The 15,835-nt window shown below is 37.1% G+C and overlaps 1 protein-coding gene across 2 annotated transcripts in view; it reads left to right on the top strand.

The window, feature by feature from the left end:
• LYZ (lysozyme) overlaps positions 1 to 15,835 on the top strand; it is a 60,335-nt gene that overhangs the window by 26,749 nt on the left and 17,751 nt on the right. The window contains exon 1 of one of the 2 annotated variants that reach the window (XM_060306871.2): positions 12,018 to 12,247. The exons of the other annotated variant lie outside the window; for it this stretch is intronic. The gene's annotated coding sequence lies outside the window, so the exon portion shown is untranslated. Of the gene's footprint in view, positions 1 to 12,017; positions 12,248 to 15,835 lie in introns of those variants that run through there. 2 annotated transcript variants of the gene reach the window in all.

Raw genomic sequence — 15,835 nt, 5'->3', positions numbered from 1 at the left:
ACAAATAATAGTTGCAAAATGTTGAATCCAAGTCAACACAGCCTGATAGTGAGGAAGTGACATTTTCTCCAATGAATTTAAAGAAACTAGACAGAGCACGTATTGTGTACTTGTTCACGTTTTAAAAGAATGCTTTGTTCACATCTTTCATTACAGCTTTGTTATCATACAGCTGACCAGAAATGTCATTCACAAACCAATTCAAATCATCCAAAACTTGCTTCACTTTCTTGAATAAAGTCATAGCTAGTTTATAGTTGACAAGAAAGTTAAAAATCATTCATAAGGTTTTCTGTAATAACCATATTACACAAAAATCAATAATTGGTCAGGGTTGTCATATCTGAAATAAAATCTCCAATAATGGACTATTACTTGCTGTTTGATTTATTTACCAGCTAATTTTATACATATTTTCCCATTTTAAAACTAACTTTTTTTTTTTTTGCGTTACGCGGGCCTCTCACTGTTGTGGCCTCTCCCGTTGTGAAGCACAGGCTCTGGATGCGCAGGCTCAGCGGCCAATTAATTTTTAATAAAGTGTTTTGGATAAATGTTAAATGAGCTTTTCTCATTTTAGTATTTTCCCAAATGCTCATGGATTAAAAGCAGCAATTATTTTGATGATTCCTATGAAATATTTGTTAGTTAAGAATGACACTGTTCATTCTGACCTCTGAAAAGAAATTCTCTCTTTTGCTTTAAAATTTTAAGATCCACAACTATTAGCACTTCAGAATAACACTTAACGTTCTTGTCTGCGTTTAAGACTTTGGTCTAGTGCATTTTTATTTGATTTATGTGAAAGAAGAAGAAAACATAAGACATGAAAACAAATGTAATGTGGTATCCTGTGTTGGGCCGTGGCACAGAAAAAGGACATTAGTGGAAAAACTAGAGGGATCTAAATAAAGCCTAGAATTTAGTTAATAGTAATTTACTAATGTCAGCATCTTAACGTAACTCTAGTTCATTTGTCAAATCTAAGAAATTAACATTGGGGAAACTCAGTGATGGAATTATCTGTATGACTTTTGCAACTTTTCTGTAAATATAAAAAATGTTTTAAAGGCACAAAGGCAACGTAGTGGAGAAAGGATAGCCTTTTAACAAGTGGTACTGGGACAAGTAGACATCCATATGCAAAAAAATGAACTTGAATCCATACCTCACATTACATATGGGAAATAACTCAAGGTGGATTGTAGACCTAAATGAAAAACCTATAGAACTTCTAGAAGAAAAATAAGAGAAAATCTTGTGACCTGTATGTTAGGCAAAGATTTCTTAGATACAACACCAAAAGCACAATCAAGAAAAGAACAAATAAATAAATTGAACTTCAACATAATTTATAAAACTTGTACTTTTAAAAAGACACTGCTAAGATAATGAAAAGACTGGGAGAAAATCTTTGTAAAGCACATATTTGATGAAGGAACAAGAGGAATCTTTTGGAGGTGAAGAATATGATCATTCTCTTGACTGTGGTGATGGCCTCACGGGGACATGCATATATAAAAACTTATCAAATTGTATACTTTTAAAATGTGCAGTTTATTTTATGTTACTTATACCTCAGTAAAGTTGGTTTTTTTCTTAAAGAAAAGGAACCAAGGAGAAATTCAGATAAAAACTAATAGAATATGAAACAAAAATTATTTTTTAAATGAGCATATAAACGAATAAAAATTACCCTGACATTGAGTAGCAAATTTTTTTTTTTTTTTTTGCGGTGCGCGGGCCTCTCACTGTTGTGGCCTCTCCCGTTGCGGAGCACAGGCTCCGGACACGCAGGCTCAGCGGCCATGGCTCACGGGCCCAGCCGCTCCGCGGCATGTGGGATCTTCCCAGACTGGGGCACGAACCCTTGTCCCCTGCATCGGCAGGCGGACTCTCAACCACTGCGCCACCAGGGAAGCCCCTGAGTAGCAAATTTTAACATATTTTCAGATCATCCAAAAGCAGTAATTCATAAGGGAAAATTTTAATAAAAGTAGTAGACTTATGGACTGTCTGATAATACAATTAAAGAAGAGGAGTGAATTATAAGAACACAATAGGAACTTCTAAAATTTCTTGCTGATTTGACACAAAATAGTGACATCTACAAAGATAACACAAAATTCATGTCACTATGACAAGGATATTGGTGAAAAACTGGTTATTGAGTATTTAAAATTAGTCATTGCACAAGAAAAGTTTGAAATGCCCTGAAATCTGACAGCTCATTTATGGAAAAAAAACTTCATAGCAGTTGTGTCAAATTTGATCACCACCCTAAACATTTACTTGAAAATATCTTTACTTTGTGATGCTGGAACTTTTTAAAATATAATAGCAAAAAATAAATTTTGATCAGCCACTCTAGAACAAAGACTGAATTCTCTTTCCACTTCCCATAGGATATATTACATAATCGCGTCATATAAAAAGGTAGTCACATAATATACACTATGAAATTCTAAGGAAGGAAGTATTATGAAAATTTTCATAATACTAAAATTTTCATAATAAAGTGAAATGCATCAATCATGTTTGCATAAGCCTTAAGGATTTTGAGTGGCTTTCTCTCCCACTTTAATTGTGAAATACTTCACTAGTACAACATTTTTCATTGCCTCATTTATTATACAACTGTTCCTTTTAATGAGGATGCAATATTTACCAGAAGCTGAAACAACCACCCTTATCCCCCTTTTATATAGTGAAAATAACCACTTGGTCGTATGATTCCTTCCTTCGAGGGCCAGTCAGTTAGGATAGGTCAGGTTATGCCACAGTAACAACAACAACAAAAAAATCCTGAAATCTCAGTGGCTTAAAAACAGATTTTTTTCCTTATTCATATTACATGTCCATGCTGGATCACTCATTCTCATTCAGGAACTCAAGTTGAATGAACACTCCATCTTTATCATCTACAAAAATTTACAATGGTGGCAAGTCAAAGGGAGTGTGGTGGTGTCTCACACTGGCAATTAAATGTCACTCTCATGTTTCATTAAAGTAAGTTACATGGTATATTAGTTTCCTGTTGCTGCTGTAACAAGTTACCACAAATTTACTCACCCCGGCCTAGAACAACACACTTCTATTATCTCCAGTTCTAGAGGTCAGAAGTCCAAGATGGGTCTCACTTAGCTAAAATCAAGGTGTCAATAGGGCTGCATCTCTTCTGGAAGTTCCAGGGGAGAGTTTGCTTTTGGTTTGTTGTTGTTGTTTTTCCTTTTCCAGCTTCCACAGGCTCCACCTTATTCCTTGGCTCATGGTCCCTTTTTATCTTCAAAGGCAGTAATGGCCAGTTGAGTCTTTCTGACATTGCATCACTCTGACACTGACTCTTTTGCCTCCCTCTTCCATATTTAAGGACCCTTTAGGCCCATCCAGATCATCCACAATAATCTCCTTATTTTAAGATCACCTTATTAGCAACTTTAATTCCCTGTGCAACCTTAATTCTCCCTTACCATGTATCATAACATATTTACATGTTCTGGGAATTAAGACATGCGACATCTTTGGGGACCCATCATTCTGCCTACCTATGTCTAAATTCAAGGTCCATCCCTCCACCTTCTTATTGCAATGCCAGATGTGTTGGCATAGTGGATAATAAGATAATATTTCTGGAAGTCATTTCTACACTAGGTCAACTAGCAGTAATTTTGCTGTATGTGAAAGTGACTGCCATCCACATAACCCAAACTAAAAGTGTCTCTTTAGTCTACTTTTCCTTAACCATTTCCCCAAAATGTTTACAGCCAGATTCTGTCTTTTCGCTTCCCCACACATCACACAAAAGGAGAAGTAAAGGAGGGGAATTTGGAGTGGAAAGAAACAGCAAGGTCAGCTGTTGAAGTTAACACATCTCAATTTTGGAATTTTTACAAACACATATGACCATGTAAATATGTTAATAGGGCCCCTCTTGGGGCCTTATGAAGAGCCCATGCAAGTGGGGGCCCCAAAACTTAAGCTTCATTAGCTTCATGGTAAATCTGCCTAATAATATAGCACAAGGTATAAATTTAAAAAGTACAAAAAGATAATGTAAGGTGAAGTTTCCTCCAAACATGTCCTTCAGCCACCAGTTATCTTCCTTGGAGACAATAAATATATTCTGTCTCCTATGTCCTGCCTGAAATATTATGCATAGATAAGCATTTTGTGCTGAAATATTTGGTAACCTCCCTCCCTCTTTTCTGACACAGTTAGCCTGTTATATACAATGTTCTGTACCCTGCTTTTTCTCTTAGACACCTTTATTGAGATATAGTTCACATACCATACAATTCACCCATTTAAAGTGTACAATTCAATGGTTTTTAATATATTCACAGAAATGTATATCATCACCAACGTTGATTTCAGAACATTTTCATCACCTCAAAAAGAAACCAGGTACCCTTGAGCTATCACCCACCTGACCCTTAACCCCAGCATAAGGCAACCAGTAATCTACCTTCTGTCTCTATTTTCCTGGTCTGGGCATTTTATATGAATGGAATCACATAATATGTGGTCCTTTGTGACTGGCTTCTTTCACTTAGCATAATTTTTCAAAGTTTGTCCTGTATCAGTACTTGTACTAATCAGCACGTGTATCAGAATTTAGTAATTTGTGTCTTCTCTCTCTTATTTGGTTAGCCTAGTAGAGGTTTATCAATTTAATTATTTTTTCAAAGAACTAGATTTTGGCTTTGTTGATTTTCTCTATTTTCCTGTTTTCAATTTCATTGATTTCTGCTCTAAGTTGTATTATTTTCCTCTGCTTTAGGCTTGAATTGCTCTTCTTTTTCTAGTTTCCTAAGGTAGAAGCTTAGGGTTTTTTATATTACATCTTCTTCTCTACCAATATATGTATTTAATGCTATAAATTCCTCTGTAAGCACTGTTTTCACTGCATCCCATACACTTTGATAAGCTCTATTTTTATTTTCATTTAGTTTAAACAATTTTTTCATTTCTCTTGAGACTTCTTCTTTGACCCAAGTATTATTTAGAAGTGTGATGCTTCAACTTCATTTTTGAAAGATATTTTTCTGTGTATAGAATACTAGGTTGACAGTTTTTGCTTTTCAGTACTTTAAAGATGTTACTTCAATGACTTCATTGTATTATTTCTGACAAGAATTCTGATGTCACCCTTTGTTTCTCCATATGTAACAAGTCTTTGTTCTTTGACTCCTTAAAAAAAAAAAAAACAGCTCTATTGAGATAAAATTATTTTCATCACCCATTAATAGTCACTTCTCATTTCTTCCCAATGCTCCTAGCACTAGGCAGTCACTAATCTACTTTCTGTCTCTATAGGATTGCCTGTCTGGACAACTCTGTACAACATACAAATAGAAGTATATAATGTGTGGTCTTCTATGAGTGTCATTTTTCACTTAGCATAATGTTATCAAAATTCATCACGTTGTAGCATATATCAGTACTTCATTTCTTTTTATGGCCAAATAATGTTCCATTATATGCATTCTGTTAAATATATGTACCACATTTTATTTATCAGTTGATAGGCATTTGAGTTGTTTCCATTTTTTGGCTGTTATGAATAATGCTGCTATGAACATTTGTTTACAAGTTTTACATGAACGTGTGTTTTCATTTCTTTTGAAATGAAACCTAGAAGTTGAATTTCTGGGTCATAAGGTAACTCTGTGTTTAACCTTTTAAGAAACTGCTAGACTATTTTCCAAAATGATTGCCCCATTTTACATTCCTGCCAGGAGTGTATGAGGGTTCCAGTTTCTTCACATCCTAACCAATCCTGGTTATTATCTGTCTTTTTGAATCTAGCCCTCCTAACCAGTACCACACTGTCTTGGTTACCATTGTTTTGTAGTAAGTTCTGAAATTGGGGAGAGTGAGTCCTCCTACTTTGTTCTTTTTCAAGATTGTTTTGTCTATTCTGGGTTCCTTGAATTCCATACGAATTTTAGAATCAGCTTGTCAGTTTCTACAAAGAAGTTACTGGAACTCTGATAGGTAGATCAGTTTGGAGATTTTTTTGGGGGGGGGAGGAATGTACCACTGTTTTGTTTTTTTGTTTTTTTTAACATCTTTGTTGGAGTATAATTGCTTTACAATGGTGTGTTAGTTTCCGCTTTATAACAAAGTGAATCAGCTATACATATACCTATATCTCCATATCTCCTCCCTCTTGCGTCTCCCTCCCACCCTTCCCTATCCCACCCCTCTAGGTGGTCACAAAGCACCTAGCTGATCTCCCTGTGCTATGCAGCTGCTTCCCACTAGCTATCTATTTCACATCTGGTAGTATATATAAGTCCATGCCGCTCTCTCACTTCGTCCCAGTTTACCCTTCCCCTGCCCTGTGTCCCTAAGTCCATTCTCTACGTCTGTGTTTTTATTCCTGTCCTGCCCCTAGGCTCTTCAGAACCTTTTTTTTATTTTTAGGTTCCATATATATGTGTTAGCATACAGTATCTGTTTTTCTCTTTCTGACTTACTTCACTCTGTATGACAGACTCTAGGTCCATCCGCCTCACTACAGACCACTCAATTTCATCTGTTTTTGTGGCTGAGTAATATCCCATTGTATATATGTGCCACATCTTTATACATTCATCTGTCGATGGACACTTAGGTTGCTTCCATGTCCTGACTACTGTACAGTTTGGAGAATATTGCTGTCCTAACAATGGTAAGTCTTCTGGTCCACGAAAGTGTGGTGTTTTACCAGTTATTTAGATCTTCTTTAACTTCTTTCAACAGTGGTTTGTTTTCAGTGTATACGTTTTGCACTTTTATTTTTTGCTAAAGTTATTCCTAAGTATCTTATTCTTTTTTATGCTTTTGTAAAAGGAATTCTTACCTTAATTTCATCTTTGGATTGTTCATTGAAAGTGTATAGAAATGAAGTTGATTTTGTATATTGATCTTGTATCCTGCAACCTTGTTGAACTTGTTTATTAGTTCTAATGGGTTTTTTTAATAAAATGGATTCCTTAGGATATTCTATTGGGTTGGCCAAAAAGTTTGTTCGGGTTTTTCAGTAAGCTATAATAGAAAAACCCGAACAAACTTTTTGGCCAACCCAATATATACAAGATCATGTCATCTGTGAATAGAGGTAGTTTTACTTCTTCCTTTCTAATCTGGATGCCTTTTATTTCTTTCTCATAAGTAATTGGCCTGGGCCTTCAGTATAGTGTTGAATAGAAGTGGTGAGAGTGATCTTTTTTGTTTTGTTCCTGATCTTAGGGGGAAAGTATCCAGTCTTTCATCATTAAGTATAATGTTATCTGTGGGGTTTTTTTTGTGTTTTTTTTGCAGTACGCGGGCCTCTCACTGCTGGGGCGTCTCCCGTTGCGGAGCACAGGCTCCAAACGCGCAGGCTCAGCGGCTATGGCTCAGGGGCCCCGCCGTTCCGCGGCATGTGGGATCCTCCCGGACCGGGGCACAAACTCGTGTCCCCTGCATCGGCAGGCGGACTCTCAACCACTGCGCCACCAGAGAAGCCCTGTGGGTTTTTTATAGATGTCCTTTATCAGATTGAATATGTTCCCTTCTATTCCTAGTTTGTTGAGTAGTTTCATCATGAAAGAGTGTGGGATTTTTTCAATGCTTTTTTTCTGTGTATTGAGATGATCATGTGATTTTTGTTTTTTTTCCTGTTGATGTGATGTGTTACACTGATTTTCAGATGTTAAACCAGCTAGTATTCCTGGGATAAAATCCATTAGGTCATGGTGTATAATTCCTTTTATGTGTTGCTGCATTCAGTTTGCTAGTACTTTGTCGAGGATTTTTATATCCATATTCATAAGAAGTATTGGTCTGTAGTTTTCTGTTCTTGTGATGTCTTTCTCTAGTTTTGGTATCAGGGTAATATTTGCCTCATAAAATGGGTCAGGTACTGTTTCTTCATCTTCTATTTTTTGGTAGAGTTTGTGAAGAATTGGTATTGATTCTCTTATCTATTCACATTTAACGTTATTATTGATATTGTTGGATTTACATCTGCCATTTTACTTTTTGTTTTTTATATCTCATGTCTTTTTTGTCCCACTATTTATCCTTTACTGCATTTTTTTTTTCCTTTTTTTCCCTTGGTCTCTTTATTAGGATCTATTTTGATTTGTAGGCAGGGGAATTCACTTTCTTTTTAAAAACAATTATATATTGTATATAATTTTGCAACATCTATGTTCTTTTTACAGTCATAAAACAAAATAAAAATAAAATAAATAAAACAAAAATAAAAACAGGGCTTCCCTGGTGGTGCAGTGGTTGAGAGTCCGCCTGCCGATGTAGGGGACACAGGTTCGTGCCCCGGTCCGGGAAGATCCCACATGCCGTGGATTGGTTGGGCCCGTGAGCCATGGCCGCTGAGCCTGCGCATCCGGAGCCTGTGCTCTGCAACGGGAGCGGCCACAACAGTGAGAGGTCCACGTACCGGTAAAAAAATAATAATAATAAAAACAATGTTGAGGTTCAAGCAACCTGCAACAGATACAGGAAGAAATTTAAAGATAAAGGGTACACTTTCACGCCCGGCTTATTTTCTCTTTCCTAAAATGACAGAATGTCCAGATCATTTATGGACACCCAGCAGTTACACATTTCTCACTGGCCTCTTTTGTCCATACCAGCTTCTAAGTGTCAAAATAATTCTGTTGAAAGGTTTTCAATAAAAGGTAAGAGAAGAAAGTAGGGCTTCCCTGGTGGCGCAGTGGTTGAGAGTCTGCCTGCCGATGCAGGGACACGGGTTCGTGCCCCGGTCCGGAAAGATCCCACATGCCGCGGAGCGGCTGGGCCCGTGAGCCATGGCCGCTGAGCCTGCGCGTCCGGAGCCTGTGCTCCGCAACGGGAGAGGCTACAACAGTGAGAGGCCCCCGTACCGCCAAAAAAAAAAAAAAAAAGTAAGTTTTAGATTCAGTAAAGTTGAACAAATATGAAAGTCTTTTCGGTATATCTCACAAAATTATTTATCATAAATTATATTTTTCAAATGTTCATAGCAGTTTTAAAAAATTCTTTATTTTGAAATAATTATAAATTCATAGAAGTTTGCAAAGAAATGTACAGAAGAATCCTGTGCACTCTCCCTCCAGCCTCCTCCAGTGTTAACATTTTGCACAACTATAGAACAGCATCCAAGTCAGAAAACTGACATTGATACAATCTTGAGAGCTTATTTAAATTTCACCAGTTATACATGTATGTGTTTGTGAGTATGTTATATGTGGCCTTATGCTGTTTTATCACATGTAGAGCCTTAGATAATTATTGCCACAATCAAGATATTCAACTGTACTCATTACCACAAGACTCCTTTCTTTCACTACTTTATAGCCATACCCATCTCCTTCCTCCCATCCCTAACCCATGGTAACTGCTATTCTCTTCTCCATCTCTTTTATTATGTTATTTCATGAATGTTAAATAAGTGGAATCTTCCAGTATGTATCCTTTCAACATTGGCTTTTTTCATTTAGTATAATTTCCTTGAGGTTCCTCCAAGATGTTGTGTGTATCAATAGTTTGTTCCTTTTTTTTTTTTTTATCACTGAGTAGTATTCCATGGTGTGGACACAACAGCTTGTTCACCCATTCACCCATTCAAGGGAATTTGGATAGTTTACAGTTTTTGACTATTAAGAATAAAGTTGCTTTGAACATTCATATTCAAGTTCTTATATGGAAAGAAGACATTTCTCTGGAATACATACCCAAGAGTGGGTTGCTGGTTTGTATAATAAGTCCATTTTTAATTTTGACAGGGATTGCCAAGCTATTTTCTAGAGGGGCTGTAATATTTTACATTGCCACGAGCAGTGTATGAGTGATCCAGTTTCTCTGCATCCTTGCCAGCTTTTGGTGCTCTTGCTATTTTTAATTTTTTCATTCTCATGTGTATAATGATATCTTATTGTAGTTTTAATTTGCATTTCTCTAATGGATAATAGTGTTAAAAATATTTTCATTTGTTTACTTGCCACCTGTGTATCCTTTTTGGAGAAATGTCTGTGAATGTCTTTTCTGTGTCAATGCCCAGTTTTCTAATTAGATTATTATTATTTTTTTTTTTTTTTTTTTTTTTTTTTTTTTTTTTTTTGCGGTACTCGGGCCTCTCACTGTTGTGGCCTCTCCCGTTGCGGAGCACAGGCTCCGGACGCGCAGGCTCAGCGACCATGGCTCACGGGCCTAGCCGCTCCAGGCATGTGGGATCTTCCCAGAGCGGGGCACGAACCCGTGTCCCCTGCATCGGCAGGCGGACTCTCAACCACTGCGCCACCAGGGAAGCCCTAGATTATTATTTTTTTAATGTTGAAATTTGAAGGTCCTTTATGTATTCTAGATAAAGGGGTTTTGTCTGATAAGTGATTTGCAAGGTTTTCCCCTGATCTCTAATTTGTCTTTTCAGCCTTTGAATAGGGTCTTTTGCAGAGCAAAAGTTTATTTTGATGAGGTCCAATTTATCTATTTTTCCTCTTATGAATTATGCTTTTGGTGTCAAGTCTAAGAATTCTTTACCTTGTTCTAGGTCTCAAGATTTTCTCCTATGTTCTTTTGTGTAAGTTTTATAATTTTACATTTAAGTTCAAAATTTGTTTTGAGCATAATTTTGCATAAAGTGTGAGGTTTAGGTCAAGGTTCTTTTTTTTCTTTTTGCCAATGGATATTCAATTATTCCAGCACCATTTATTGAAAAGACTATCCCTCCTCCATTAAGTTGCTTTTGCTCTTTTGTCAAAAATTAACTGGGCATATTTGTATAAGTCTATTTCTGGGCTTTCTATTCTGTTCCATTGACCTATGTGTCTATCTTTCCTTCCACATCATACTTTCTTGATTACTATGATCAGTTTTTAATAGCTGTCTTTCCAGGTGGTATCTTTTTATTGTTTATTTTTCCTCAGAAATTTCTAAAATTAACTAACAAATAGATGCCATGAAGGTAATATATTTTCTCTGTTTTCTCTCATTCTTATTCTTATTCAACTATGCTCTTATATTGTATCAGCTATGATGAAATCTCATTTTATTCTTATCTCTCTGGATTTGTGGTTTATTCAGACAGTCAGAAGAGTATTATATGTAAATGCTATGGCATGTGTTGTATTAAAATAATAAGTTGTTTTTATTGTTTAGAGAGAAAGAACTGAGAGGGGAAGAAGAGGAGCTGTCATTTCTTGACTGTTTAAAATTTGCCATAACCTTCATGGTATGATTTCAACTAAGCTACAGAGTAAACATTAGTACTCTCATTTTATAGAGGAAGAAATTGAGCTTCATAGAGTATGAATAATGAGTATGAGCATATACTTCATAGAGTATGACTTCATGAGGATGATCCTGGTTAGGATCATAGAGATGAGTGCAGCTTTTTAATCTTTTTTTTTTTTTTTTTTTTTTGAAGAGAGAGCAGTTCCTTGTGCAAATATGTATGAGGCACCTGAAGCCAAGTTTATATCACTTACAGGAAATGTAGATTCTGATGGTGCTAATTCAGCCATGGATAACCTCTTCATGGTAGGATGGTTGGAAAGAAAGGGTATTTATCTAGTACCTGAGTTGCATAATTCTATATCCTGCAAGGTGCCCTGCCTTAGTGTCCTACTTCACCATTCAGAGGTGTTTTCCCAATTAAGATCCCACTTGGCCACATTAACAGAAAAGTGTGTTCTATCTTCTTTAAACACCTCTTCCTCTGAAGTTCAAAGAATCCAAGGATACTTACTCAGTCCAGAGTATCTATCCTATTTACTCTCACTTCATCCTGAAACTGGACAGCCCAGACAACTCAAGAAAATGACCTGTTCATCATAGCTGTTACTACTATTGCTAAGCCTCAGTCCTTCTCAGGGAGAGGCCAATATACTGTACCTTTCACCAGCCTGGAGACAGTTGTTGCTGAAGCATGTGGGAAGCCCTGTCAGGGAGAATAGATTTTATTCTCTGTTGCAGGATGTTGACTGCTTGGTGACCCATGATTGACCTCTCATTGGGTTTTATACTGGGACTCCCTCTCTTCCAGCCCCAGAATATGGATGTCGGTCTTCCAATGAAGAAAGCTCCTTCCAAAGTACTCTTATTCCCTAGTCTTGCCCACGCCTGACCTCCAGCAGTCTAGAAGGTCTTCCTCTTAGTGGAGCTCCCAGCCTTATCCAGGCAGGCTGCATTAGAATGTGGCTATGATAGAGAGAAGGCAAGGCCTGGATCACCCAGAAAGAAAAAACAACTGAATCATCTTTCAGAAGCTGCTGAGGTGAGAATGGGGTTGACAAAGACAAGAGGGACTACGAAAGAAACACTCATAAAGCCTGTATTAATATGCCAAAAATAATATGTATTATTCTGTTTTATCATATTAATCATGTTTTTATTCTTTGTATTTTATGACAGTTAGCAACTTGGGGACCTTGTTGGCTGGGGAGAGACTGCCCCTCCCAGGACTAGCTAATTCCTAGAGATAGTAAATAATTTGCGTGAACATACCTTTCATATGCAAACCGACCAGTTGAGAGCCCATACTTCTGACTACCTCTTTTATCTAACTCTCACACATTGAGCCAATATTTCTCCTGCCCTAAATCACCCCAGGTCCAGGGACCAAACAACTAGAGACCACTCCTATAGCCCAGAGCCCACTGAAATTATTCAAACTAACATAGGCAAAACATTTTCAGACATAAATCATACCAGTGTTTTCTTAGGTCAGTCTCCCAAGGCAATAGAAATAAAAGCAAAAATAAACAAATGGGACCTAATCAAACTTATAAGCTTTAGCACAGCAAAGGAAACCATAAACAAAACGAAATGACAACCTACGGACTGGGAGAAAATATTTGCAAATGATGGAACCAACAAGGGCTTAATTTCCAAAATATACAAACAGCTTAGTTACAATTCAGTAACAAAAAAAACAAACAACCCAGTCGAAAAATGGACAGAAGACCTAAACAGACATTTCTCCAAAGAAGACATACAGATGGCCGATGGGCACATGAAAAGGTGCTCATCACCACTAACTATTAGAGAAATGCAAGTCAGAACTACAGCGAAATACCACCTCACACCAGTCAGAATGGCCATCATTAAAAATTCTACAAATAATAAATGCTGGAGAGGGTGTGGAGAAAAGGGAACCGTCCTGCACTCTTGGTGGGAATGTAAATTGGTGCAGCCACTATGGAAAACAGGTTGGAGGTTCCTCAAAAAACTAAAAATAGAGTTGCCATATGATCCAGCAATCCCACTCCTGGGGATATACCAAGACAAAATTCAAAAAGATACATGCACCCCTATGTAAATAGCAGCACTATTTAAAATAGCCAAGACATGGAAAGAACCTAAATGTCCATTGACAGATGAATGGATAAAGAACATGTGATAAATATATATCACACACACACACAATGGAATATTAGCCATTAAAAAGAATGAAATAATGCCATTTGCAGCAACATGGATGGACCTAGAGATTATCATACTAAACCAAGTAAGTCAGAGAAACACAAATATATGATTCACTTATATGTGGAATCTAAAAAATGATACAAATGAACTTATCTAGGAAACAGAAACGGACTCACAGACACAGGAAACAAACTTATGGTTACCAAAGGGAAAAGGTGGGGGGGGAGGAATATATTAGGAGGTTGAGATTAACATGTACACACTACTATATATAAAACAGATAATCAACAAGGACCTACTATATAGCACAGGAAACTCAATATTCTGTAATAAACTAAATGGGAAAAAAATAGATATATGTATAACTGAATCAATTTGCTGTTCACCTGAAACTAACACATTATAAATCAACCATACTCCAATATAAAATTTAAAATAATAAAATTTTTTTAAAAAAGAAGGAAAAACAGCAGCAACAACAACAGCAACGAATAAATGGACACCTGAATTCCATGATTTAAAGAGAAGAGAAATTGGTAAGGAGAAACAAAGATGAGTGGAACATAATTTCAAGAAATGAGGCAATGGAAACTTCATTCACCAAGAATTTCTTTTTTTTTTGGCTGCACCATGCATCTTGCAGGATCGTAGTTCCCCGACCAGGGATCAAACCTGGCCCCCCAGCAGTGGAAGTGCAGAGTCCTAACCACTGGTCCGCCAGAGAATTCCCCCACCAAGAATTTCTAATCATAAAAAGATACTCTTGCTGTATCTCAGGAATTCTAAATTGCTGACTTCCCCCCTCCCTATATTTATTTCTAGATATATAATGGAATTCTTTTTAAAAATTGGAACTCCTACTTACTGTTGTAAATGCTAAAGTCACACTATGATATGAATGCTTCACTTTTCTAAGTTAAGAATTTACAGCTCCAGGGCTTCCCTGGTGGCGCAGTGGTTAAGAATCTTCCTGCCAGTGCAGGGCACATGGGTTCGAGCCCTGGTCCAGGAAGATCCCACTTGCCGCGGAGGAACTAAGCCCGTGTGCCACAGCTACAGAAGCCTGCACGCCACAACTACTGAAGCCCGCTCGTCTCGAGTCCATGCTCCGCAATGAAGAGTAGCCCCCTTTCGCCACCACTAGAGAAAGCCCACACGCAGCAATGAAGACCCAACGCAGCCAAAAATAAAATAAATAAATTTATTTAAAAAAAAAAATTACAGCTCCAGCCCAGACCCTTTTTTCTAAAGCTGAAAGATCACAGGACCCAGCTGCCTACCAGACACATCGACTTGGGATTTCAAACACAACATATTAAAAATTGGACTTATCTCCTATCCACCCTATCCTCCTCTAAGTTTATTCACTGTCCTGTATTCCCCATAATTGGCCTGCCAGAAACCAAAAAATCAAGGTAGCTTTCCCCCTCTACCTTGCATCTCCCCATCCAAGCAATCCAAAACTTCCCCTGGTTCTGATCCTTTGAATATCTGTCTTATCTGTCTGCTGTTCTCTGTACCTCCTGACTGCTTCTATCTTGGTCTTTCATTATTTCTCTTGTAGATTGTAACAGCAATTTCTCAAAGAATTATTTGCAGTCCACGGTCCTCCTAAGAGACCATGAATTGAAAAAAAAAAATTAAAACTTTTTCCCCCATTTTTATGGGCTAATGATGCATAACTCCATATATTTTCATTTGTATATACAACAAAGGATTAATTGTGAATAACCACCTACCTGAGTTACTAAGGATTACTGAAATTTTGTATTAATAAGCTAAAATTAGCACACGAATAGGATTTACCGATTAAACTATACCCTATAAAGAAGTCTGGCAGAATGCAATGTTATTGTACATCAATAGTTGGAATTACCCTAATTTTCAGAAAGGATGCCTCATCATTGTCATGGTTTTCAGTTCCTGCTTTTTAACTATAATTTCCCATAAATGTAGATTTATATCATAGTGCTTTAGGTTTATAGCTACCCTTAAAGACATATATTCATTTTGATTCAAATATTAATCATTCACAACCCTAATGATAAAGTAGATGTATATATAATCCCATCAAACTTTGGTTTAAAAAAAATGATACTTCATCCTAAAGACTCAGTACTTGTTTCTCAGGAAAGCGGCAACAGTAGGGTAAAGTATCTTATGGGATCATTTCTTTCCCCTGCAAAGTAGACCACAGTCAAAAGAGTTTGAAGATCATGGTCTTTATTACTATCTTGGCTTTTAGCTCCTGCCTTCCTCCTCCAAACACACACACATTATCACTTTAGTCTGTACTACCAAGAAGGGATCTCTTTTGCACACAAAGTATAATTATTTTGGACTTCCCTGGTCCAGTGGTTAAGACTCCATGTTCCCAATGCAGGAGGCATGGGTTTGAATCCTGGTCAGGGAACTAAGATCCCACATGCCACATGGC

The sequence above is a fragment of the Globicephala melas genome, chromosome 10, assembly GCF_963455315.2.
Source record: "Globicephala melas chromosome 10, mGloMel1.2, whole genome shotgun sequence".
NCBI lineage: Eukaryota > Metazoa > Chordata > Mammalia > Artiodactyla > Delphinidae > Globicephala > Globicephala melas.
This window is presented reverse-complemented; position numbering and strand designations above follow the sequence as displayed.